Here is a 26,386-nt window from a genome sequence, read left to right as displayed (position 1 = left end):
ATATTGCAGTTTTAACTTGAAAGAAATATGTGAAATGACACCGGAAATTAATTAGATTATTTCATCATTCTTTTACATTATAAACTTTGATACACTTGCATAGATATATAGGTACATTGATAAAAAGACACAAAGACAAACAGAATTTTAATGAGTGGGGAGCTTTTATCTACTATCACTTTGTGACTTAATTTTTTCTGTTTATACTGTCTATTGATTCCAGTTGAAACCTGCTGTTTTAATGTTGTTATTGATATTCTCTCTGGGTTTTCTTCTAATTCTGGCATTGATATTACCTTGATCGGATTTAGTTTATTTGAATTGCCTGTAGGTTTCAGTCTCCGGAGTTTTTCACTGCTTATAGACATGCAAAGATAAAACCTCTCTTTTTATCTAAAAATCCTTGAGAGACTCTGGAAGATACAGCCGTTTTCTGAGAACATTAAAAAGAAAGAGACAACAATCAAAAGGAATATACTTCTCACCCAGCCTATTCAAGACATCATTTCTATACACCCTGCATATTCTCTGACATGCAGAGACTTCTCATCTAGTCAGTTCCATTTTACATTTGGAAATGATGTGTGGAGAAATTGGTTTGTCATAAACTCACAAGTGGTTCCAAGGTCCGTGTCATGGGACGCACCGTCACTGGACCACCTCTGCTCCGGGTTCATTTGGAAGTGGACCTGAATAGTGCTCCAAGTTGTTTGTTTTTGCACTCTAGTGAAAAAGTAGGCTTTAGCACATTCCTCATATGTAAAAGAAAATCTCCCTTCCCAATGAGAGAAGTCATTGTGCGAGGGTGGGTGGGGTAAATGAGGGAAAACTTACTCTGTGTTTGGGCTAGGTAGGGGTAATTTCTCTGTTGTTCCTGTAAATTGCTATTTCTGCAATTTCCCTGTGATTCTTAGAAAGAAATAAGAAAAACAATACTTCAACTAAAAAGATTCTAAAAGTTTTACCTTTCAAAATGTTCGTTTCCTTTCTTGTAAAAGTAAAACAAAAAAGGAAAAATACTCATACCTCACTTTTCTGCTTTTTCATCTCTGTGTCTTTAATTTGTTTGCTTTATTTTCTTTCTCTTTGTAAGTTTTTTTTTCCCTCTTTTGGCTTGAGTTCAATCTTCATTTCCTTTTTGTTTGGTTTTGTTTTGTTTTGTTTTGTTTTGTTTTGTTTTGTTTTGTGTGTCCCCCCTCCCCCCCACCCCCGCTTTCTTCTTCCTGTAGGCCTATAGTTTATTTTCTTCTCTTTGTTCTGACTCCTTTGTCATCTAACAGTACGCTTTTTTGGAAATAATTATTTTGCTGGAAATAATGAACATTTTCAAGTCTGTAATTAAAGCCAGGTAAGGCCTATGAATATATGTGTAAACATGTGCTTTATTTGCACGTCATCTATTTCCTCTGTCCAGCTGTCACAGGCCAGTTACATTAACAATTTGACATCCTATAGAATTCTTTAAGATCTAACAGTCAGCTTATACAATATAGGGTATTTATAGACTGGAAGAAGGCTGAGAATTGTTCTCATGGTTTAACACTGAATCATCCTGGTATTACCATAAATTTACATTTTAATAACATTAATAGGGAATGGTAATAGAAAAAGTGAATTGGAGACTGTGGCAAAAAAATACTGTTCCTCTAAGGTAGAGAGTGGTGGACTGTGATGGGCTATTGGAAAGAAGCACAGAGGGAAGGGAAGAAGTGTTTGCCTTTACTACAGTCATCCCCATGGATCACCTGCACAGGGCCATCAGCACCACTGTTTACAGCCGATATGGACTCTATGGTTTCAGTTATTGTGCTGTAACAGCAGAAATGAAAATAGGTTGTATGGGTACCTGTCAGGCCTATGTGGGGAATGACAGGGCAAGAGGGGTTTCTCACTTGAGGAAACCTCCTGAACAACAGCACCTCAAATCTTACAGCCCCCCACCTCCTGCTCATGTCTCCAAACACTTTTCCTTCAAAATCCTCCAGTGCCTTGCAGCCCATAATCCTGACTCCCCCATCTCAGCTCTTCTTTCCATCCCCAAATCACTTCACTGCTGTCAGTTATTCAGAGTAACCCTTCTCCTCATTTATCCTGGGGCTCTGTTTCTTCTCCTAACCTCTTAATCTTTCTCCTGTTTCCCCTTCCCAGTTTCTGCCTCAATCACTGAATCCTTCTGACCTCTCACTGGACCCTTCTGACCTCTCACTGGATCCTTCTGACCTCTCACACTGGATTTCCCACATCCTTCAGCCCATTGTCAGACAAACACACCAAACTCTTTCCTTCCCATGTTGCTGAAGACATAGTTGAACTTCTCACAAAGTTACGTCTTTCCAGCACCACAGTCACCCTGGGAGTCTTTTTGCTCAGGGATCTGATACTCTCTTACAGTTTCTGGGAACCTGCAGTTTTGCTGCTGTACCAACCCATACATTTGATGCCAGCCTTCACTATTGTGTTTCTGTTGGTCACTGCAAATAGTGCCTTCCTGGTCATTTTTTTCTCTGAAAAACCACACTGCTGGCTCATTTTCTCATCCAAAGATGAGTAGCAAAGTAGAAAAAGTGTCTCAGCTTCCCTAGGCATGGTAGCCCTGTGGCTAGTGTGTTTCCTATACAGAAACATCTCAAGTTTCTTGTAAAAGAGCAGAGCTTATAGGAGTACCAGTGAGGTGGAGATATGCTGTGACCTTTGGGATAGGTATAGCGCTATTATAGTTCTTTGCTCTTCTTTCTGTGCCAGTTTTCTCTGTAGCGGTAGCCCCTCTCCAGCATGCGTTCAGGCAGGCATGTATGTATACCTTGGCATCCCAGAAGCTGGGATTCTGTGTGGTTGCTGCAAGGTGATGGTCTCCCCACAGCTCCAGCCAGGTGTATAAACCATAGACAAGAGTGACTGAAGTCTGTTGGAAAGGTGTCATGCACATGTTTTACAAGAATATCACAAATGGCCCATGTATTTGCCAGAACTGCTAGAGGGACTTTTGGCTGAGGTGGTTGTAAAAAAAGTGAACTGATATGAGCAAAATCTGTGGGGGTCATGTTGCACACTTGCTTACTGAAAATGGGGATGATGGTGAAAGTGCTGTTATTGTATTCATTTGACTACTTCTGGTACAGATTTTCTTCTGTTGAGGAACATGGATGGCAAAAACCCCCCCACAACAATAAAATGCAAGTTTTAGCCCAGGATCTTTTGTTGTACACAAAAAGAATGCCGCAGAGTCATTGAGAAATAATAGAACAGGAGGCAAAGATTGTGCACTTGAGGGGATATATCTAAAATCAAGGAATAAGAAGAAAGACTCTTTTCTGACTTAGAAGGTTTATCCATATCAGGAAGCACTGGGGAACTGAGAAAATGCCCCTTTTCTGGAGTCACAGAGTCCAAGTGAGGTGGTACCTCACAGTGAAAGTGCCACACCATGTCAGACATAAATGAAGGTTTTTCAGTAGGCTACTTATTACATGGACTGAAAGGAGAACAAAACAAAGCTGAATCCTGCAGTATCACTTTGCCTGGAGTTTGACTTTGACTAAAGTTGACAAGACTTAGTATTTTCTCGGTAAAGGTTTTGACTTCATTTTGAGAACGTCCATACAGAGAGCCTGTAAGCAGTGACTAGCAGAATCTAAGGGATGATCATGGAAGTGAGTACCGAGTGAGATTCTGACTTATCCTCCCAGCTTCCAGGAATCAGACAGGTACACCATACAAATCATCATTTTCAATGGACCAATGTACAAGGTTATCCTTGATTATACTTTTTGAGCTCTTTTAGACTTTGACTTACTGTGGGAATAAGTTCCACAGCTGAAATGTGCATTTTGTAAAAACCAGTTCTTTCTGCTACCTGATAATTTCCCCAAATGCCCCCTTGCTATTCTGCAATGAGAAATAGTGAATGATTATTTTTTTATTCACCTTTTTTTTTCACCTTTTATTCACCTCTTCACAAGTGTATAGACATCTACATCTTTTCCAAGCTGAAAAGTCTGTTATGTGCCCTTTCCCATATTGGAATAATCTTGTACCTCTGACCATCTTCACTATTCTTCTCCAGCTTTTCTAGTTCACTCTTTTCACTACCACACACAGCATTCAACGTGTTGGTCTATCATGAGTTTACAAAGTGTCATAATGACATTTTCAGTGTTATTTTCAGTTCCATTCTCAACCTTACTGATAGCCTCTGAGCACAACATATATAAGTATGCACAGTAACTTCAGGATCTCTTTTTTGAGATTCTGACTTTAGATGTTCCTAGCAATTATCTAAGAACTAATGTAAACACTACCCTTGTGAACAGTTAGATATATTTTTCCTATGTGGATAACTGTGTTTATTAAGACCTAATTTCATCTGATGTTTTAGAACCCAATTAGCCAATATCTTGAATTTTCCATTTCAGATTTTGCTATCCTATATCTCTATCTACACCAAACTTGGCTTTTCCTGCTTTCATTCCTCTTTATCCTACTGTCTTTCACCTCATTCATATGCATTTAACATTTATCTCAGTACAGATCCATGTTTGTCATTGGTAAACCTTTGACAGTTTCACCATCACGTTCCCCTGATGAACTTCTGAGACTGAGCATTTATTTCCATTCTTTGTTTACTGTCCTACAACCAATTATTTATCAATGAGAGGATGTTATCTTTTAACTCAAACCAGCTTAGTTTCTTAAAAAGCATTTGATAAGAGACCCTGAAAAACTTTAGGCGTGCTCTATCAACAAGGTTTATCTTACCTCCCTATTCACTGACTCCTTCAATAGTTTTGGGAACCATGCCTTTTTTTTTTTTTTTTACAAAGTGTAACATATTCTATTATCCCTTCTATCACTAATTCTGTTTCTTATGAAAGCTTCTACCAATTTGCCCACTTGGGCAATCCAATTTACTGCTCTGTAGTTTCTGGAGTAATTTTTAAAAGCTCGTATCATATTTGCTGTCTTCTATTCCTTCAGAACAGAGGTAAGTTAAAAAATAGGCTACACACTTGACTACCAAACTCTTTTCTAAGCCCTGTTCATTCTCTGACTTGTCACATGTATTTTCCTTTTCTTTATTTTGTTCTAGAAATTTCTAAACTGATAGCCTTGTTTGGGGCTTCCTACCGGTTTTACATCAGTGTGAGTCCACTGACTTTCAGGGAGCTGCTCATCTTTTGCTGGTGTGTCAGAATACCAATAACTTACAGCACGTGGAAACTCTTGTCTCCAGCCATTCCCGCTGTATCTGCATTATTTACTTGCTCTTCTCTGTTTCATTGTAATTTCAAAAGTTAATTGCCAGCTTCCTAATAAGTAAACAGTTAATCTCAGGTTGGCAGGAATTGAATCAACTAATCTCAGACTCTACAGCATTACAATAGTCTGTTGAAGACTGGTTGGCAGTATTCATTTGCTGACTGGCAGTTAAATATTTAATTGTTGGATTCACTAACAATTAACTGTATCACACAAAAACACTGAATAGCTTTTAATTTTCATACCAATTTACTTTGCGCTTTCATCTGTATTCTGCTTCTTAAGAAGAGTTAGAAGCCTCAGACGTATCAAATCCAAGACAATAACAGAACCCTGGCACATTTTAAAGAAGTCAGAAATATGCTATACCCCAAATATTCTCAAACTCATAAATGTCTTCTCTGATTCTTTTAAAATCGTCATGCAAAAATATCCCAGTCTGAGATGATGTTACAGTATTAAAATCAAAAGGCATTATGAATGGTGCCAGGCACCTTTGCTGAGCTTCTGTTTTGGAAGGATCACAGAATCAGAAAGTTGTTTAGGTTGGAAGGAACCTTTTAAGGTCACCTAGTCCAAACCCCAGATCAAGCAGGGTCAGCTAGAGCAGGTTGCCCAGGACTGTGTCCAGCCAGGTTTTGAACAACTCCATGGATGGTTTTGATGGTCTTGTCTTTGCCTTCAGTTCTCCCCCTGCTGGCTGCAAAATAGCATGGAAAGGTATGAGTGCAAGGAGGTGGGAACATCTGGAGTGGAGGACTGGGGAGGAGGAGGAGAGATAAGGAAAGACACAAGAAGCCTTGATATGAGCAGGAGTGGAGACTACAGCTGAGGTTGTGGAGGCAGAAGGCAGAGGTCTAGCAGATGGAAAAAGCAGAGACAGGATTCTGGGGAAAAATAAACAGAAAAAGCAATTTTAGAATATTCCTTATCCAGAACCTGTCATGGAAACCGGATGTGCTGACCTCTACATTTCCTGTCATCAGTGAACAGGCTTGAAACCCACTGTTTAAAGTGTGCATCATATCAGTTTTCTAATGGTTAATCAATATATTCAATCTACTATCACCAGCACTTTTGCTGTTAGCTCAATTGGAAAGGTCTATGTTGTGATTTCAGAAGTCCAAATCCTGATTGTGGTCTAAGTATTAGTGCTAATATAGGCTCAAACAGCAGATGTTTCATTATTACAGTCCTTAAAAATCTGTGTGAATAAAGCATTGAGACTGTAAAGTCAGAAATATGGGTACTTGAAACTGCTGAGTCTAAATATGTACAGTTGTCCTACTTTTGTCCTTTTTCTGTAACTATTATGCTGCAGCCTTTAATGACAAGGTCAGACACAGGAGAGGCAAGACAGGGCAGACTTGTGTGACCCATACCTCACTGACTGCCAAAGATGTCTTCTCTGAGGGTGAGCCAGGTTTGTATGCCTGTTGTCTGTAGCATCTGTGCCTCACATATTGCAGTAAATAGGGCAGGGGGATGCAGAAGAAAGCAAGCACAGCCTTACAGCCAGAGAATATGAATGCCTTGTCTCTACCCAAGATGTATATAGGATATGAAGAGTGACAAGTAATCATCCCAGTTGAGCAAAAATCCAGGGTTTTTTAACACTCTGTGGATACCTATGCAGGAGTCTGAGGCCAGAATTGTGGAAATGTGGAATTGTTACTTCTGGAAACTGAATTAAAATTTGCTGTTCTAACCCTATCTGGTTTTGAACACTGCGGGGGTGGGGGGTGGGGGTGGGGGAAAGTGGAGTCGAAATCTCTCAAGTGAGCTTGTTGGATCATTTTGACTACTTTTGCCTCAGATTCCCCACCTGTAAAAGGATGATAATGCTTCTCCTCTTCTCATACAGATGCTGTAAAGAAGTGTAACTAATTACTGTTCATGAACACAGCTATGCTCACAGAGGAAGAAATTGCTCTATATATAGTGTGTATTTGATTGCTTTTGCTAACATCATGCACGGAGCTGAGCACTGAGAAAAGGATTAATTCAACGTGACTACATCAATCTAAAAGTTAGGCATTTAGTCTAAGTTCATGTCAACACAATGATCAGATGATTCATCCTCTTCCAAGCAGACACTCAGACAGAACAGATCACCCTCTCTGGGTGCTGGACTGCCTGTCATTGATTACTGAGGAAGCAGAGATGACCAGTTCAGACCAGATACCCAAGTTTATAAGCTTGTGATGAGAGTGAAGGTCAATAACCACTGTAAACAAGTACCCATGATTTGGAATCTGGACAAACTGTTTTGGCTAAAACCTTTCAAAGTAAAGTTTGGCAGAATTGTAGGCAATTTAAAGTCCTTGTATTGTGCTGGTAATACAGTTGAAGGAATCACTCTCTGGTGCAGTTAAAAACTATTGAATGAAAAAGGTGGGAATAAAAAAATGGTATTTCAGTTGTGTAGAACTACTGGAAGCAAGATCAAAGTGTTTCAGCTGTTTGACTGTGATGATGAGGTGGGCATCTTAGGCCTACAGTCTAAGGACACATTCCATCATATATTTTTACACCATTAGAAATGATCAGTTTATATTATTTGCTGATGTTAGAGCATATAAAAAATAATAAGTGTATTAGCTACTGTGTGTCGTTACACAAAGTATGCTACATATGAACTGAATATCATGTCTGATGATGGAGAAAGTCTGTATCTAATACTGTTCCCTGGAGAAATTGTTCAAGAGCTGTTCATCCTCGTAGAAAGATTACCCTGATATCAGTGAGACTTATCTGCTGTGTAAGTGCCAGCTGAGTTGTAAAGCTTCTCTAGGGTATTTTATCAGGTGTTCTTACTCAGCAACAGCGGTCTCTATGAGAAGAGAAAGGGCCGAGAAACAAGGCTTGGTTCTTCCAGTTAAAATAAATAGGTCTAGTAAATGCTTTTTTTTAAAAAAATATATATTTTTAGTGTGATGCAAAGTATATCTACTCTCTTCTTTGCTGTCACACAGGTATTGAAACATATAGCATTTCTGTTTTACTTTGTTCTCTCCATTAATGCTGAGTCTTACTTCAGTGGAAAGAAAAAATTTGAGCTAAAATGGATCTCCATTTAAAGAACTAGTTTTCTTGTGCTTATGCCAAAAATTTCATCTTGGAAATTCTTCAGATTCTGTCCTCAGACAGATTTATATATGGGCTATTCACATATGTTTCAGTGAGAGTTTCACACTTTTATCTTACAGAAGAATTTGACCTCTGGGTTTTGCCTCTCTTAGGAATAGTTTAGGAATATTAGCTGTACCATACCCTGAAAATATTTCATGCCCATTGCTGCCTGACTGAGAGTAATTCAGGAACCACTTTGTAAGAGACTGAAAGTGGATTCTGTAATCCTTTTGAAATATTTCCTTTTTTGATGTCTGTTTGTTAACCAAATTGAAAACAAAATGTAGAAAAAGTTGAGACTATTAGAGCAAAATACAGGGCTGTTATCTAGTGGTTGAGAGTGGAAATGGAAGTCAAAAGCTAAAAGTTCTGTTATAGCCTCCATTACAGATTTTGTCTACAGCTTGAGAAATATCCCTTAGGACCTGAACTGTTCCCACTGTTGTAACTTGGAGGAAGAAATACACATCTTTTTTTACAGCTGTTTTTTTCAGTTATCAAATGAGGTGTTAATTTTCCCCATCTACTGGTGTGTGAAGTATTTTATTTACTTTGAGAGTCCTGCGTAGGTGGAATTCTGTCCCCCTTGGTATTATATTTTGTGTATTTTTGTACTTTTGTTCTGTAAGTTGTTTTATCAGTGTAATGGGATTGTTTACAATTCTTTTACTGCTTGTGAAAGAAGGGAACACCATCAAGCTTTAAGTAGGTGTTATTACAGTAGCTGGGGCTTGTCCCTATTGCTCCTAAATGTCTAAGTAGTTCTGGGGAGAGTGGAGTGAGACATGCTTCTCTAAATTTTTTTTGGGAGAAAGAGTTGGTATGGACATAGTAATAAAGCAGAGGAAAGAAACAGCAAAGAAAAAAGGAAGCTGAAATCACTTCTTGCTTTTTTTTCCCCAGAATTGCACAGCCTCTTTTCCAGCAAAATAAACAATTAAAGGCCTTTCTGTTTGATATATTATTCAAGTTAATGAGCAAAAGCACGTTTGTTACTCTCATAATGGAGCTGAGAGAAGGAAATCTGTTTCAAACTTGTCATTGCTTGATGCAAGGCTGAGGATTAATATTCTTATTTCAGATCAAGAGTATCCCATTTCAGTACAAGTTGCTATTTTGTGAACCTACGTTATGCAGGATTCAGAGTGTTCACAAACAGGATTACATAAAAATAATAAAAGATATGAAACAAAAACAACTCAATCATTTCTGATTTAACTTTTGTATATTAAATCCTAAGGAAAAAAACCCACCACAGAGCACCCCATAAAAATGTGTAATAAGCCTATACAAAAGTGAGAAAATGAATTGAAAATGCAGATGCCACATAAAGTGTATAAAGAAATAATTGTTGCAGCCACAGTATGTATTGGATTTAGTTTTTTTCTGACCTGCTGGGTTCCTGATACTTCCATAAACTCCCAGGCAGTGGGCTTCACATTTTTGTGCTAATAGAATCTTTAACTCTCCATGTCCCTCATGGGCTTCTGTGCACCCTTATTATCACCATCTAAGCTCATACAAGTACAGTTGTACTTTCTAACATGGTTCTTGCACTAGTAAAAGACTATTTAACCACGGTTGCATCAGACAGCTGTGGTTTCCAGATTCTGCTTTGGGAACAACCACTCGAAAACATGTATGTGCTTTGTGTAGAAAATGGGAAAAACCCCACTTCTGTTCATTCAATTAGTTATGCAGATAATAACTGAATATTCAAAGTTTCATTCGGATTTAGAGACTCTTGTCCACTTTATCTTTTATCCATCAGGATGAGTGGAAACAAGTCAAAACTTTTTGGTGGCTAAAGTCCAAATTGTATTGAACTATTTCAATAATAGGTTTTTTTTTTTTTAAGGTATGGTAGACATCTATTAATGACATCTAGCTCCTAAATGTTATTTTTGGCATCCCCTGGTGTTCCTGGACTGATGAGTTCTGGCTTGAGTTTTAATTTGTTAATCTGCACAATATTTGAAAAAGCAATCTGTAGCTAATTGCATATCTTGTCAGAAAAAAAGTGTAGTGTGTGTCTGAGAAGTTTTGTATTGAGTTTTTAAACTCTTCCTTTTTCTGTGTTATCTTGCTTTCTATTGCTATTTTTTTCATATTACTGATTGCAATAGAAGTCTTTCCATAGTATAGTAATATCCTTTCTTGGCAACAAGGTTTGGGACTGCATTGGTCAACAGAGTTGAAAAGCAAGCAATATTAATAACGCTAATTACCATCCTTATAGGCTAAATGGAATGGAAGGATTCCTAATTCCTGTTTGGAATTTATAATAATTTACCTGCCAGCTGACCTGAAGCATCTAGCCAGATCACTATTATAAATGAGTGTCTCTTATCAGTGTTTGCTTTGTGTGGCATGAAGAAATTATTTACCATTAGTGCTTATTGATAATGGTGATTAGGCTGCATGTCCTACTTCTGTGGGGAAGCTTACAGCAAGGAATTTTACAGTAAATGCACCGGTGAGCTCCAGAAGTTACATCAAAGCACCTGAAACGTCCCTGCTCCTGTGACATGTGAATCACTAGAGCTGCCCTCATTCCAGCTTCTTTCCAGCTCAGAGAGCCACCCAATCTGGACAGCAACTTTTACCTTTGTGATTCTTAGAGCTGACAAAACAGTAGAAAGTGTCCACTGTGCCTAGCTGTCTTTGTATTATTTCCCCTATACATTTTTTATATGCAGTAGAACATTGTGTAAAAAAGATTTATGTTTAATATGTTCTCGCTTGAGGGTTTTGTTTTGACTTTTTTTTTTTTTTTTTGGTAGTGCTTGTAACATGTACCTAAGGTTTACTGTACACAGCAATTTAAATTTATTTGCACTGTCTGCAAACTCCTAATTTTTATGTAAGTGCAAGAACAAAGTGTCGGTCTCATTGATCCCTTAATTAGGTGTAACTACTAAGCATTACTGAGAATGGGACACTATTAAGTAAAACTCTCCTTGCTATAATCCCTCAAAGATGTATACTTGGGTACAAGGTAAAAGGGTATAAATCAAAAGGTGTAATAGTATTCCAGAATAAGAAGCCCAGGGAAAATAATCACTGTCATGTAAAAGCAGAGCTGGGCATAATCTATAATACTAATGCTTTTTATATGTAGGTTACTGTATGTGAAATGTTACAGTAATTGCCTCCTTAAAGTATTATCTTGATTTCTCGTGTAAAAACCAATCTGTATACAGCAGCACGAATAGACGCAAATGGTCTCTGTTTTTTTTAGCATGTCTGTGGAAATGATCATGGCAATTATCTTTTGCTCTTAAGCTGAATTTAGTTGTTATTCAGCATGTTTTTGTAGCATGTCTGGTGGTGTCACAGAGGATTTCCATCTGGAGACAGCATGTGTCTTTTTCTAGGGCTTATGTCAAAACCCAAGTTATTGAGACAGAAATTCTTCCAGTGCATGGTGCTAGAGAACTACTACTCCATTTGATTAACAGCCAGGTAAGCTTCTGAGGATTTCTTTAGGAATTAGAGTTCTCTGCTTTTTTTGGAGTGCTGCATCCCTTGGAGCTAATGTCATCTGCAGCCAGGCAGCCCGGAACGCAGGTTGGAAGAACAACAGTCTCACACGCGGGAACCAGCAGTGCAAATGAGAATTGAGAAAATGCTGTTAAAGGGAGCTTACTTGCTTCTAATGAGCTATATAGATTACACTGCCCTCACTAGGGAGGGTGACATAAATCCCTCAACAGTCTTGCCTCTCTTGAGAATTAGTATCCCACTGTAAGTATCCAGGACTGTGAGTGTGTTTGTGTTCATAAATCTGAGTGGGTGTACAAGGGCTCAGATCTTGACATCCTTAAACTTGTTCACAGAGATGAAAATTATTGGTGACAGTGAGAATTAAGGTCTACAAATATGGTTCCAAAAATTGCCTAACCAGGTATCTTTTCCAAAGCTGACTGAAATCAAAGGGAAATGTTTTGTATCAGGCTTATGGTTTGAAAAAGTAAAGGTGACCTGCTGGTCATTCACTTCTTCCTTCAGGCAGTCTTATTTAACATATAGCTGAGAAGAAGCATTGCTGGGGTTAAAATTAGAAAGACCACTTTTGAAAGAGATCCTATCCAAATTTATCCTGTAACTTGGGATCTGCCTTTCATTCATTCATTCATTCATTCATTCATTCATTCATTCATTCATTCATTATCAGAGTTCCAAAGTAACAGCCAAATGGAAATTCAGCAGACTTTGTAAGGCTTTTCATCCCATGTCTAAGACCAGGCATGGGAAAGTCCGGATGGGTATGCATTCCAGAAGCCACGTTTGTGTGAACACAGCACAGCTGGAACGATGAGGCCTCTTGCAGCACATGTCTAATGTCCAGCTGCCCAGGGGCAGGCAGAGATCATCTTCACAGCCTTTTTGCAGCTGCCATGCTTTCAGCCACTGTGTCTGTGTCATCCTGTATCTAATTATTGCACCAAAGGACTGCAGCATTCCCTATGCAAGGAATCTTTGAGTCCTAGCCTGCAACTCATGGGGGAATCGCTTCCCACAGTTTCTTTCTGCCTTGGAGGATTTATATACTCTGAAGAGATCATTTTAGTTTTTTTAAGAGTAGAAAAAAGTATTTTTTGAAATGTAATAGCATTTCAGAATTTAAATAAGGATGCTATCAGCAAAACAGAAATAAATTTTTGCCTTGTCTGCTTCCTGCCATACCTCTTAGCCTGGAAAGAAGAAGAATATTCAGCTGCTCTTCTAATTGCTCTGCAGGGGCAAATAATTTATATATGAGGGATTGTTTAAAATGAAATGGGCATTCTCCATCTTACTGTTTCCTGTCCAGGCTCTAGATCACAGTTGTGATTGCATTCCCTAGGGAAGCACTGAGTATGTCTTTAAAATGTAATGGTTTTTAATTAAAAATAACTAAACATGTACAACTTAAAGAATTATTGTTTCTAAATGAGAAAAGATAATTGTTCTTCTCTCTGGTGCCTCCTGATGAGATATTTGGTTGTGAATTTTATATAACCGTCATCTGCTGGCAGGTGACAACATGGAAGATGGCCTCTGATATCCTGCAGGTGTGTACTGAATGAGTCCATGCAGGATCCTAGCCCATGTTCTTCTGAAGTCAACTGGAAGTTCTGTTGTTGACTCCAGAGTCACAGAATTATTTCTCCCCAGGAAATAAAAAGTTTATTTATTCACGCTCTTTTAATCAGTGGAATAGTTTCAGAATAGGTAATAACATGGACAAATCAAGAAATCAAATACATAACTTCTATTCCCAACATGTCATGCACATTAAACTTTGAAATAACTGTTTCCTTTTTGCGAGCTTTTTCTCCTCAGTAATGCAAAATGCACCTTAAAATCCCACAGATATTATTGTGTGACCCAGCACATATTGAATCTGTTCTAAATTTTAAAGCTTTCTCTTTTTCAAGGTGGCACCAAGCTCCCACTGCGTCAGCACTCTCCAGGAGACACAGACAAGTTCAAGGAATACAGAATTATATATTCTTATCACTGCACCCGAGGTCATGTCTGTTAGTGGTAGAGGTTGTTAGGCCATTATCAGCCACTGATTCTTCTCCAGCTGTGAGAATAATTTGGATTCAGGGAGGAAACATAAACTGATCTCCTTTCACTCATCCACTAAGTTTAATAAGATTTGTCTTCTCTGTACTGTTGGTTGGCCCACTGATACACCAGTGTTACTGTAACAAGTGTATTCTTTTTAAATTTCCTTTTCTGTTAGACTATCAATTCTGTTGTGACTTATGGTTGTGATTTTAAGCTGGTTTAAGACAGCTAGAAAATTCACATTGACTTCACTGGCTTTAGAGTAGACTTCTAGGCACAAGCTCATGTCATTTAAAGGATCACATTGCTGCAGCAGCAACTCCAAAAGGTGTTTGCTTTTGTAGGCAAGATGCCTTCAAAGCCTTCAGGATAAAAACAGTATTGGTTGCTCTTAAAAGCATGTATTGTCTGTATGATGTTACCTTTTACTGGCTCTGAACATATACCCTGCTAGTTCACTTCCCCCCTCATTCTTTTCATTATATATATACACATATATATATAAAGAAATATTTTTATATATATATATATAAAATCAGTGTACTTAGGGGCCTTGTAGACATCTCAGTGATATATTTCCTGTTTTGTTTATGCTTGGGTCAGGTGTAGAAGTAGGTAAAAAATATTATCAATACATGAAGTATCACTGTGACCTGCAGACTTGTGTTTCAACCCTTTCATTTTACCAAAGAGTGGTAATTAATATAGTAACTGCACCATCTCATGCTCTGATAATCATTACAAAGAGAATAATGTAAGAATGTTGGTAGTAGTTTAGTATGTATTAACAACACTTGCAAGCTGCTTAGGTAACTTTAGCTAGGGTTAGGTTATTTGGAAATCAAATGAGTCATAGATCTTTGGTGTAAGAGGGAGTAGAGATTAAAAAAAAGCAAAATAGTGGCCTGGGTAGCATTTTTCTTATCATGAACATGGGTTTCCTAATATCATTCTTAAATATCCTTTACTTCTGATGTTAGGTGTTCTCTCTTCTTGCACTTATTTTTTGCACATTATCTGCATGATACCTAACCAAATACTTTTAACCTCACTGTATAACCTGAATTTTCCATGTTCTATCTGTGTTGCACGGTTCTTTATTTATGCATTGCATATTTACGTTTTTTTCATCCCTATGGAACTGTATTTTTAGAAGGAATTTAAGAATCTATGTATCTTAACCAGAAGATCAGTGTGTAACAGAGAAATTGAACAAAACTCTGTGATCCCCATATTATTTTTAATTTAAAATCTATGAGTTATTTTGACATAGGAATCATAATTGTGAGACATTTGGAAGTCACTTTTGCTATATTTTGCAGATGGGAACATCAAATAACACCAATGTTTTTCAGAATTAATGTTGGGTTGCTTCCATTTTAGATCCTCAAGTGAACACATGAATGTGCTACAAACTAAAACTGAACTCCTCCCCACAAAAGTCAGCAACAACCTTTTTGAAATCTTTTGGCTGTTTTGAAAACTAGGTCTCAGGAAAGATTCCTCTGAGAGTCAGGACTACAGTTAGAGATTTTTTTACAGACTAAACAGCATACCCTGATCATAAAGCGTCCTTCGTACAAAGATAGTCAGCAGAACCTTTGAATCATCTGCTTGTAAAGACAGGTCCAGGTACTGGACAGCTGTCAAAATATGTGACTCTATCCCTTGAAAAGTTTCTAGCCTTGTCTTGTTCAGTACATTGCAACACAGGGAAAATGAATAATAATATTATCTCCTGTCAGTAACCATTACAGATTTTGACTACAATTGCAAAGTAATAATAATTGTTTCTCTATAAAGTGATTTATAACCATGATGAAAATACTTTATTGTATAAACATGTCATATCTTCTTCATGCTACAAAATAGTCTTCAAGCCTTTCTTGTGGCTGATGCTCAACCCCATAGTTCTGAACTACAACTGACAAACAAGAGAGAGTAGAAACTGCCACCTGAAACATACCACAATGCACAAGGAAAGCTCTCAATCTGCAGGATTTTTTTTGAAAATAAAGTCTTTACTGATTATTATGTGGAATGTGACATATTTACACCAAACTTTTATATAACCAGTGGAGTTGCATGCCACTTCGGAAAACTCATGAGAATAACACTGCTGAACCTGAGATCTCAGTTCACAGACATTAATGCATTTGTGGAGAGAGCACTGTATATATATGATCACAGAATTAAAAACTGTCCCAATGCATGTTCAGAGAGCCAAGTAGGATAAAGTTTCATTTACATCACTTTAAATCTGCTGCTTCCTAATGTAAGTGCTTGACTTTGTAAATCAAAATGTTTAATATGCTTTTTTTTTGCACAAAATATATATAGTTCATGCTTTATTGTAACTGATGTATTACACACATTGTTATTGTAGCTGTTGTTTATGTATTATGTAATATAAATGCAACAACTACAAAAAATTTGGAGAAACACACTGAGAGAGAAATACATATTAACAATCAAGCAGGGCAAATAGAAATGCTTCTTCCAAACATCTCTGAAAGGTTTGCATAAAATTCCTCTTCGCTTATGTTCCAATCTCTCCACACAGCCTTTTTATGAAAATTCATGCGAGTTAAGTTTCGTTCTTTCAAGTGTTCATGGAAAGTGAATTTCAGGCTCACAGCCAAGATACATTTAATCATGAAACAAAATTAGTTTAATCGTGAAACTAAATTTGTTTGGGGAAGAATTAGAAGTATGCAACTTAATGTAATCAGGGAACAGAAACAATAGTCTGCTTTAAGTGGCCAAAGAAACAACTCAGATTTCAGACCGATGATAATGGTGTATCATATATGGCTTATAGGCACGGTAGGCCATATGTGAGAAAGCTAAAATGCACAAGGATATTCCACAGCTGGGTAGTTCCAAAGATTTTGGAACTGAATACAACTGCCTGAGCTCATGCAGGTATTTAAAGTTTTTGTAAATTTGGGGGCAATAGATATGGTATTGTGGAGCTTGTGTATTCGTTTCTAATGGTCTTTAGGCTTGTCAAGTTCTGGATAGGCTTGTCCAAAACTTTACTTATTTGTTGGTTGGGTCAAAGTTACATGATATTTCAGGTCAGCTTGGGAGGGTTTGTTGTTTGCAAGAGCATAGTGCCTACAATGTTGATACTATTCATGTACTGTTTGCGATGTGTTCTTCTGGATCTATTTTCAAACACCAGACAAGTCAAACTAAGTAAGCCTTCCTAGAAACAAGTTCTAAGAGAATACCTTGTAAATTTGAAGTTTAGAACTGGTTTCTACTCCTACCTCTGTCTGTGAGAGCTCTTATGAGCACTTCTCAGTTCTGTAACACTCATTAGTAAGGAATAACAATTTCATAATGAAAATTATACATAATAGAACCATAGAATCATAGAATCATAAAGGTTGGAAAAGACCTCTAACATCATCAAGTCCAACCGTCAACCCAGCACCACCATGCCTCCTAAACCATGCCCTGAAGTGCCATATCTACATGTTCTTTAAATCCCTCCAGGGATGGTGACCCCCCATGACTTCTCTGGGCAGCCTGTTCCAATGCCCGACCGCTCTTTCAGTAAAGGAATTTTTCCTGATATCCAATCTAATCCTCCCCTGATGCAGCCTGAGGCCATTTCCTCTCATTCTATCACTAGTGACCTGGGAGAAGAGACAAACACCCACCTCACTACAGCCTCCTTTCAGGTAGTTGTAGAGAGTGATAATGTCTCCCCTCAGCCTCCTCTTCTCCAGACTAAACAACCCCAGCTCCCTCAGCCGCTCCTCATAAGACTTGTTCTCTAGACCCTTCACCAGCTTCGTTGTCCTTCTTTGGAACTTCTGAATTCTGGAGAAGTATTAAAGCTCAATTTTTTATAAATAATTACAATGATTCATTTAAAAAACCCTTTTTGAATGTAGATATCAGTGACAAGATAAATATAAGTTCTATTTTGGCTACAGATCTAATAAAAATAGTCGAAAGACTGGGTTTTTCTGCAATTATTTTTTTCTACTTCTGGTCAAAAGAAATTTTTTTTTGAGTGATGCTTGTCGAGAAATCACTTTTATCTAGAGACCAAGTATTGCAAATTTTAATCCTTAAAGTGAAAAAATAGAAAAAACTATATAGCTATAAGTGGATGGAAATGCAGGGTAATGGAATAAAATGAAAACATGTTACTGTTTTAATTTGTCATAACACAAATAATGGGTCTAACCTTACTGAAGTGCACTTTCTTCCTGTAAATATAGGATAATTCTCTTCCATTCAGCTGTCTGATATCAGTGAAGAAAATGTCTCTGGAGATGTTAGTTGTTTCCATTGGCTATAGGAACCAAGATAATCACTATAGACCAGCCGATCTCTCTCACCTGTGTTACAATGATATAAAATAAGTTAATGCTCTTCGTAAGTGGTACTGCAGATACATTAAAAAAAAGTTCCAGAGGACTCATGCTCCAAGAGCCACCAAATAAACAAAACATAAAAATGAGAGAACACTCAGAGGAATGACTATAATAAACCAAGGTTGGCAGGCATCTTTTGAGATTTCCTTCTAATTGGAGTCGGAAGCTGGGTAAAGAATGGCAGGAATAAGGGACCTCACAGAAGTGAGGAAGTATGGAAGGGAAGATGGAGAATTCATCAGTGGTCATCATCAGATTTATTAAGCATCAGAACTACAAAGTTAGATTTAAAACTTGTTTTAGAGGAGGACAGGGAAAGAATTTAACAAGCTGTCTGAGAAAGTTATGCAGGAGAAAGGCTTAAAGTGTTTAAGAAGGAGGCTGATTGGTCTGTGAAGGCTTCATTTGCTGGCAGACTAAAACCAGAGGCCAACTTTATATAAGTTATAAAAAATAGGGAGGATGGAACTAATTTGACAAAACCTAAGCTCATGTAAGGCTTTATGTGTTAAGGAGGTGAAGGAGAATCTGAGAAGGGATGAAAAAGGTGACATTTATGTAGTTAATAATGAGCAAGAAAATCTGAATAGCAGCATGCTGAATATATTAGAGCTGAGGAACATGTTTGCAGTCATTAAGATCAGAAAAGAGAGGACTGAAAAAGGCAAGATGTGAAATGGTGAAAGATTTTGCTGTGCATAGTAGTAGAAAGATCAACAGTTTAAAATTGTGCAGGAGGTGAAATTTGGATCCAGTCTGAATATGCTGTTTTAAAGAAAGTGTTGAGCAAAAAGTAATTCCCATGGTAATGGCTTGTCTGACCTTGGGCAATGAACCAAATCTGTTTTGGAGAGGATATTCAGAAAAAGGAGAAGAAAAAAAAATACCCCAAGGAGAGGGAATGAAAGATATGTATTGAGAGAAAAGACAGTCAAGTAAGTTAGGAAAAGTGATGGCAGCGTATGAACACAAACCAACAAATGTGATGCCATCAGCTGCGGTTGGCATGGAGAACAGCACGTGGGAAAGCTTCTTTGCAAAGAGCCTCTGGATGGGGTGAAGAAGTCTAAGTTATCTTTCCAAATCATCTTCCTCCTCTTCTTCCCCTACCTACCTGGAATGTAAATACTGGACAAGCAGGAAAATTTGTCAGTCTAACGAGATGTTTTTAGCTATCACAGTGCTTCAGCTGTAGCATTTAAAAAAACCTGATGGCTGATTTTAGGTGGGATGGCACAGGATTTCTTTGTGGAGGTCAAGAAGTTAAAATCTTGACAGGAACAGTGATGAAATAATTTAAACCCTCAGCTGTGTAGGTGCAGATGGTCATCCACATGGGGGATATTTTTCCAGCAGGTTATTGAGTCAATGAAGCTGGCTGCCTGAAGCTTGGCAGTTATCCATTAATATGTAAAATAAAATTTTGGACAATGCAAAAATTGGGTGTTGAAGTCCATTTTATGTTGTGCCAGGTTTGCTTCAGTACTCGGTCTTGGATGATAGGAGGATTAAGAAATGGAATTTTACCGTTGGCATACTGTCCGACAATAGATTGACAAGTACATTTTTGGGGACCCTTTCCACTGAGATGGGATGGGAATTGTTTGGGTTTTTTGGTTTGGGTTTTTTTTTGTTAGTAAAGCACACAAAGATGAATTGAGAATGACTTGCATAATAGCGCCCAGTGTTAATTTTGTTTGTTATTATTAAGTCCCATGTAGAAATTTGTGAAGCTGAAGTTAATTCTATTCCTGTTCTTGAGCTGCAGTTTTGTACACTGTACTCATGTTTTAAAAAAACTAACAATACGTAACATCCGTCACCTCTGCTTGACACAGTTCTGTTAATTGCTAGTGTTAATGTAGCAGAGAAACAGAGTAATAAGAGCTACCCAGGCAACAGAAGAGAAAATAGTTGAGGTAACAAGGAAAGCTATTTTGGCAGTAAGAGTTTGGTGACTCAACAGAGAAAAGCATTTTCCTAACTAATGGAGGATTTGGGTGGTGCCGAGCCAGAGTTAGTCAGGGTCGGGCTTTTGATGTGGCTTGAAACAAGTCCCAATAAAAGTTATCTGAGGAAGACAGCCTCCTCTAGTGATTGCTGTTCCCTGGATGAGCATGTACCCCAAGCTGCTACCAAACAGGGGTTCAGGAGACACACACAATTAGTATTGAGGGCAGAACTCTTATCTCTCCATAACCAAAACTCTGTTAGTCATCTCCTGCCTTGTATTCAGCAACCACATCTAGATGACCCTTCCTTAGGTTCTTAAGTATTGTTCTTGCACAAAAGGTAACTCTCCTTTCCCCCACCCCCCATTTTACATACAGGGTTTATAAGCATTGATTTCTGGACTTCCAAATGGCACACAGAGATCCAAGGACCTTAAAGCTCCACACTGAAACACGCAGTTTGTGCGCCTGCAGATCTTTTATTGACTATATCCCTTTGGCAGCAGACCTCAAGGGTGAAACTTCTGTCTACCCCAGCGTAGGAATCAAGAAAGATTAAAATGGGATCAATAGAGGATCCACCTCAGAAGGTCTAACACCTTGCAGCTATGAGGACTTCCAGATGTTTGGAAGAAAAGAGGAAAGAATAGGTGGCAGAAAAGAGAAGCAACGTATCAAAGAGAATGTGCTCTTTTATAGTATGTGTTAACAGATTCTGGCTGAAATTAGTTGAAATTTACTTTTTAGACTAGCATACACTCAATTTTGGTGCTAAAACTTTCCAAGGATGGTTACAGTCTAGATGGAAATTATTCTGGAAAACCTTAAGCTAGATTTCTCTGATGATTCATCAGGAAATATCCTTTACCCTCTATCTAACATTAAAAATTCTTGAGCATAGATACAAGTAAAAATGCACTAAATTGTACACCAGCTAAAACCAGCAGCATTTCCAAGTTTCCTGAGATCAGCATCTTAATAAAGAGCAGCTGGCAGAACCATAACCTGGAAAAAATTAAAATGATCTTGATAGGAATGGGGAATGGCCTGATAAAATATCCTCCACTGAGAAAATAATACACAGAATGTCCATATTTTCTCTTTAAATCGATGAGACACAGGAAAAAAAAATGAAATGGGAAGTGATAATTAAAGGGAGCAAGAAAAAAGGAATAGGAAAACAAATAGTTAAAAACTGAGTCTGTAAAATAAATCTGACAAAACCAGAACTGGATAGGATGAGGGCAGTTGGGAAGGTACCCTATGAAGGGACTAATGAAAAGAACTGTGAATGCATTGTGAGGGAAAGATGGCAGGATTTGGTGTCCTTTGTTTAGTATGTGATGCTCTGGTGAAGACAAAAAAATGTGAGACAGGAAAATATATTCACATCTCTGGTTTCCAGCTGCTGTAAAAGCACATGTTGTATAGCAGAGGGAAAGCCGAGATCGGCTAAACCTGAAACCCAGCAGCAACTCTACAAAAGTTCTGGAAACTCAGCAGGAAGGAAGTTGTTGCAGTAGATTTGGGACCTGGATGCTTTGGTTCACCAAAGGAAAATCATAGCATGCTCTTACAGCACACCTATGGTATGGATTTAATTTCAGATAAAGGTATCAATCTATTTATGCCACCATACTTCTTGTGCTTTTATTGTCAGAGTACCTAGAACTTGATTCTTAAGCTTTATCATAGTGCTTCCACCTCTTCAAGTGGAAGCATTGCTGTGGAAACTACTTGACTGTGGCCTGTCTGATTTCTGTCCTCTTTTGAAGCACATGGATTTGGCTAAACAAAAGAGATTAAAATTAAGCAAATAACAACATGGTAATATAATATTTCTACACCGCTTACAGCTGCTTGGTTTTGTACCCCATTGTGCACCCAAGCCCTCTGTTTTCTCTCCTAGAGTTTGTATTTCTGTATTCATTAACACCACTTTTTTTTTCCCCTCACTGCCTGCAGCCTCCAATGCTTTACTAACTTCAGGTCACTGTACAGCATGCTTACAAACCTCCCATTTCTGTGTCACCGGTAAATTTGATCACACTTGAAAGTATAGCAAAAAAACACCTGACAAAAGAAGAGACTCATTAACAGTCTTCATTTCCTATGCAGCAAGCCAAGCAAGCACAGGCATACATGAGAGTTCTGGCAGGAATACAAAGGAACTGTGCTTGAAGACTGACAATTAAAACTTTCTTAAGATGCAGGACTGCCTCCTTGTTTCAGCTGTGCACTGGGAGAGTGAAAACAACTCCCTGGACCACCTGCAGTTACTCCACACAGATAGTCTCGGGAGTACAGTTTGAAAACACCTGCCAATTGTTGGTCTCTGAGCAGGAGTCTTACACACTTGGCAGGCTTCTCGTTCATTACAGCACTCAGCATCCAGCCAAAGTTTTCTGAAATTATTTACCTTGGCCCTTTGGAGTGGACATAACACAGGGACAGAAGATGAAGATGCTCCTTTGCTAAGAGCTTTGTCTGGCATCCTCACAACAGATCTATTACCCACTGGACTTTACACCTTCTTGTTGGATTACACAAAGGAGTTTTTAATCTCATCTCCAAGGAAGAGGGAGAAACAATTGGCTTTCCCTGATCCAAATGGTGGTTCCATACCTCTGGAGACCAACAAATGACCAGTTGCCTTCAGGACAGAGGTTCTGCTGTCACATGCTAGTAGCTGTCCACAGCTGGTACAACAGCCTCAATGTGAATTGGAGATTATGCCTGGTGTGCTGCTTCTGACTGTGCAGGCCATAGGATGGGTGAGAGGTACCCTTCCTCAAGCCCAGGCCCAGCAGAAGTTCTTATGGCTGCAGCCCACAGGCTAGTCCAGCTCAACGTCACCAACCCATTCCTCACCCGCATCCATCAACAGCTGCACTGTTGTCTTCGTGGTGTGCCATGCTTACATGGCATGCCAATAGCAAGGTTTTGTACCACAGGGAGATTTAACCCTTATCTCCCCTTTCTTTTTCCCCTCCAAAAATCCAGGTGTTCTCCTGCCACAATGCTGGCACCATGCAAATTGCTACTTCATTACCATGTCTTCTGCAAAGAGCAGGAGAACCGTTGGTGCAGTGGCAAGACTATGGCAGAGCATTGGGAATAAATGACATTAAAGTTACATCTGACAGCTCTAAAGATTTAGGGTTAAAATTGCTAATACTGATTCATGAGAAGAAGGTTTATTACAGCTACACAGAGAAATTGTAATTGATTGTTCTTTCCACTTAGGGTTTTTTCTTTTTTTCTTACTGTGATGATTGTCAAGTACTAAAAATTTAGAAAATCCAATGTTATGGTTATCTAACTTTAATCTCCTGGATAGGTGTATTGTGGTATTATCAAATAATTGTACACTTATTCCAAAAAAATATATGTGTCTCACTGCACAACACAGATGATGTCTTCTAAGTGAATTAGAATTATGCAGTGAATGAGGTTTCTTGGAGGATTTGTACTTTATTTCTCTTAGAAGATGCAACATGAGCATATAAATGGCATGGGGCCAGGAGGAGAAGGAGGACAGGTGAATGTCAGACTCCAGAACTCAGCTCTACTATTTCCCCTCCTACCGTTTGTCACAGCTCTTTCATGTGATGTAGCACAATAACAGTCTGATCATCTTGGAAGTTAGTCACTGTTGTGTATTTCTTGCAATGAAGTTAACAGTCAGACTGGGGGGAGACAAAAGTGCAGCCAAGGCTTTTAGGAGATAGATCTGAGGCTGATACAGTGATATTCAGTTGATGATTCAAAAAATTAGGAAGATTCAAAAGATTTTAAGATTAAGAAAGGTGGGGGGTTTTTAATTTCCTTTTTTACTCTTTTTGTATCTGTGGCTTATCACCTAAAGCATGTGCTATTGTTACTACTTACTAACTGGCCTGCAGTAATATTTTTAAAAACAGAAAAGCAAAAAAATATGCACTTGTAGAAATAATTGTTTTGATTAAAGATCATTTATGATATAATTTTCAGTTTCATTAATATTTTCTTTGTATACTTAGTGGATAAGTAGACAAATGTGATTAAGTAATAGTATTAACTGGACAACTTCTATAAACAAAATCGTGGAAATATTTACAAATAGCTATGCATTTTTTTGCAGCCTGCATGTTGGGCACATTTGCCTCCTTCTTCTCACATCTGAAACTTGTGCCTGTAGAAATGAGGGACTAGATACATATTAATCTGCATTTCAGGTTGGATCATAGGTGAATTTTGAAGGAAATGTGGACAGTTAGGAAAGAAGCACACTGTGAAATGCTGTCAGTGTGTTTCTTTTAAAACTGGTTTCTTTCAAAATGAAACTAAACTGGAAGAAGTGCTCCCCTGTGTTCACGCCACTGATAGCTTTTGGATCCTTGGGACCAGATTAAAGCTGAGACAAAATAACTCTCCCTAAAATGAATGTGATATGAAGGCCAGGTTGCCAGGAGAAACTCTTTCACTCTACAGTCTGGTCCTAGAGTGCTGCTCTGATTGTTGTTGTAAACATGGCCACTGTCTGCTGGGATAGATGCTGCAGGGGTCTTGGGAGGTCTTGTTTCCAATCGTTCCATTTTGGTATTTTTGTATTATATTTGCTGACAAAACTAGCTGCTGCCTTTGATGGAGAATGTTTTTTCTAGTGAGGTTTTGATAAGATGTCTCTACTGTCATTTCCAAACAGTCTTAAGCCCTTGCTTGCATTTTAATGTGCCCTGAATTCAGATATGTTAGAGAGAAAAACTGTTGAATTGGGATGAAGGAAGTAGATTAGGACTCTGAAGTGGAGATTAAACATGTACCTTCATGCCTTTTAGAACTAATACAAGAATATGGGATTTTACACCCACCTCCTGGCTCTGCTGCAGTAAACTGATTGCTTCTAGTGCATTCCTGATTATCAGCAAAGAGAGGAAAGCATTGGCAAAGGTGGTTTACATAAACCTGTTTGATTGTCCTCTGCCTCAACTGGATTAGGAGCACCCAGTTTCAGCAGAGAGAAGTTTCAGAAGTTACTGGTCCTCAACTTTTCTTTACTGCCTCTCAGATGACTGTGTTGTCACTTCCTGCCATATCAGGGCACAGACTGGAAGCTTACTTGCTTGAAATTGCTCTGAAAAAGGTTCAGACAAATAGGGAATTGTCCCTAGACAGCCTGGATGCAGATTAAGAAGTTGTTCCTTGTCTTCCCAGCTGAGAGTAAATGGGTTTAACATATTTCAAAATGTGGATAGAAAATATTATGCTAGAGGACATGAACTTGGGGCAGCAAATGTAGTTAATTAAGAGTGTAGGCATTCTTTACCTTGGCCAAGTTTTTGACTGACTGTATGTCAGTTTGGGATGACACTTCACATTGTCAGTGTCTGCTCAGTGGAGAGAGATTTGCCGTGCCACCAGTCTGGGGACAGAATTGTTTGGGTGACCTCCTCAGTATCAGCTGGTTTTTCCTGAGAGGGAAGCAGTAACATCTTTCCTAAGAATCAGCCTGAAATGTAGTAAAATAAATATACATGGAAAGAATGCCAGAGACTCATGAACTTTGCATCACAACTTTGTTATCTAATTCTAGCTGTTGAAAGGTAAAGCATCTATTTTAAGCTAGTTGGGTAGCCGCCTTCTCTAGCTAAGGGAAAGTGATAAACATTGCCAGCAGGAACCAGTATTACTGTGCCTATCTCACTTCTGTTGACTAACGAGGGATTATAGGCATCTAATTTGAACTAGTTGCCAAATTTTGGGCAGTTAAAAATAGATGGTGTGTGTCTGTGCTGAGATCTGGAATCTGTGATTGTTACCTGATTTTGGATAACTGACCGACTTGTCAGGTTTTCCTTCTTTCTTTCAAGTTCAGATCTTCCCTTAGCTGTGAGTTTTTGTTTAAATAAAATGTTAAGTACACCTTTATCTCCCCTGCAACTTTCTGGAAGACATTTGTTTTCTGTGATCATCTGTTATGAATATTATGCCACCAAGCCATTTTGATCTTCATTAGCCTTCCTCCATTACCATATGGATGACTTGGCTCATGACCATTAGAGACCTGACTTGTCTGACTGCAGCTTTTAAATAACGTTTTACCCT

The sequence above is a fragment of the Phalacrocorax aristotelis genome, chromosome 2 (genome assembly GCF_949628215.1).
Source record: "Phalacrocorax aristotelis chromosome 2, bGulAri2.1, whole genome shotgun sequence".
Taxonomy (NCBI): domain Eukaryota; kingdom Metazoa; phylum Chordata; class Aves; order Suliformes; family Phalacrocoracidae; genus Phalacrocorax; species Phalacrocorax aristotelis.
The sequence above is the reverse complement of the archived record's forward strand: the minus strand, read 5'-3'. Positions refer to the sequence as shown.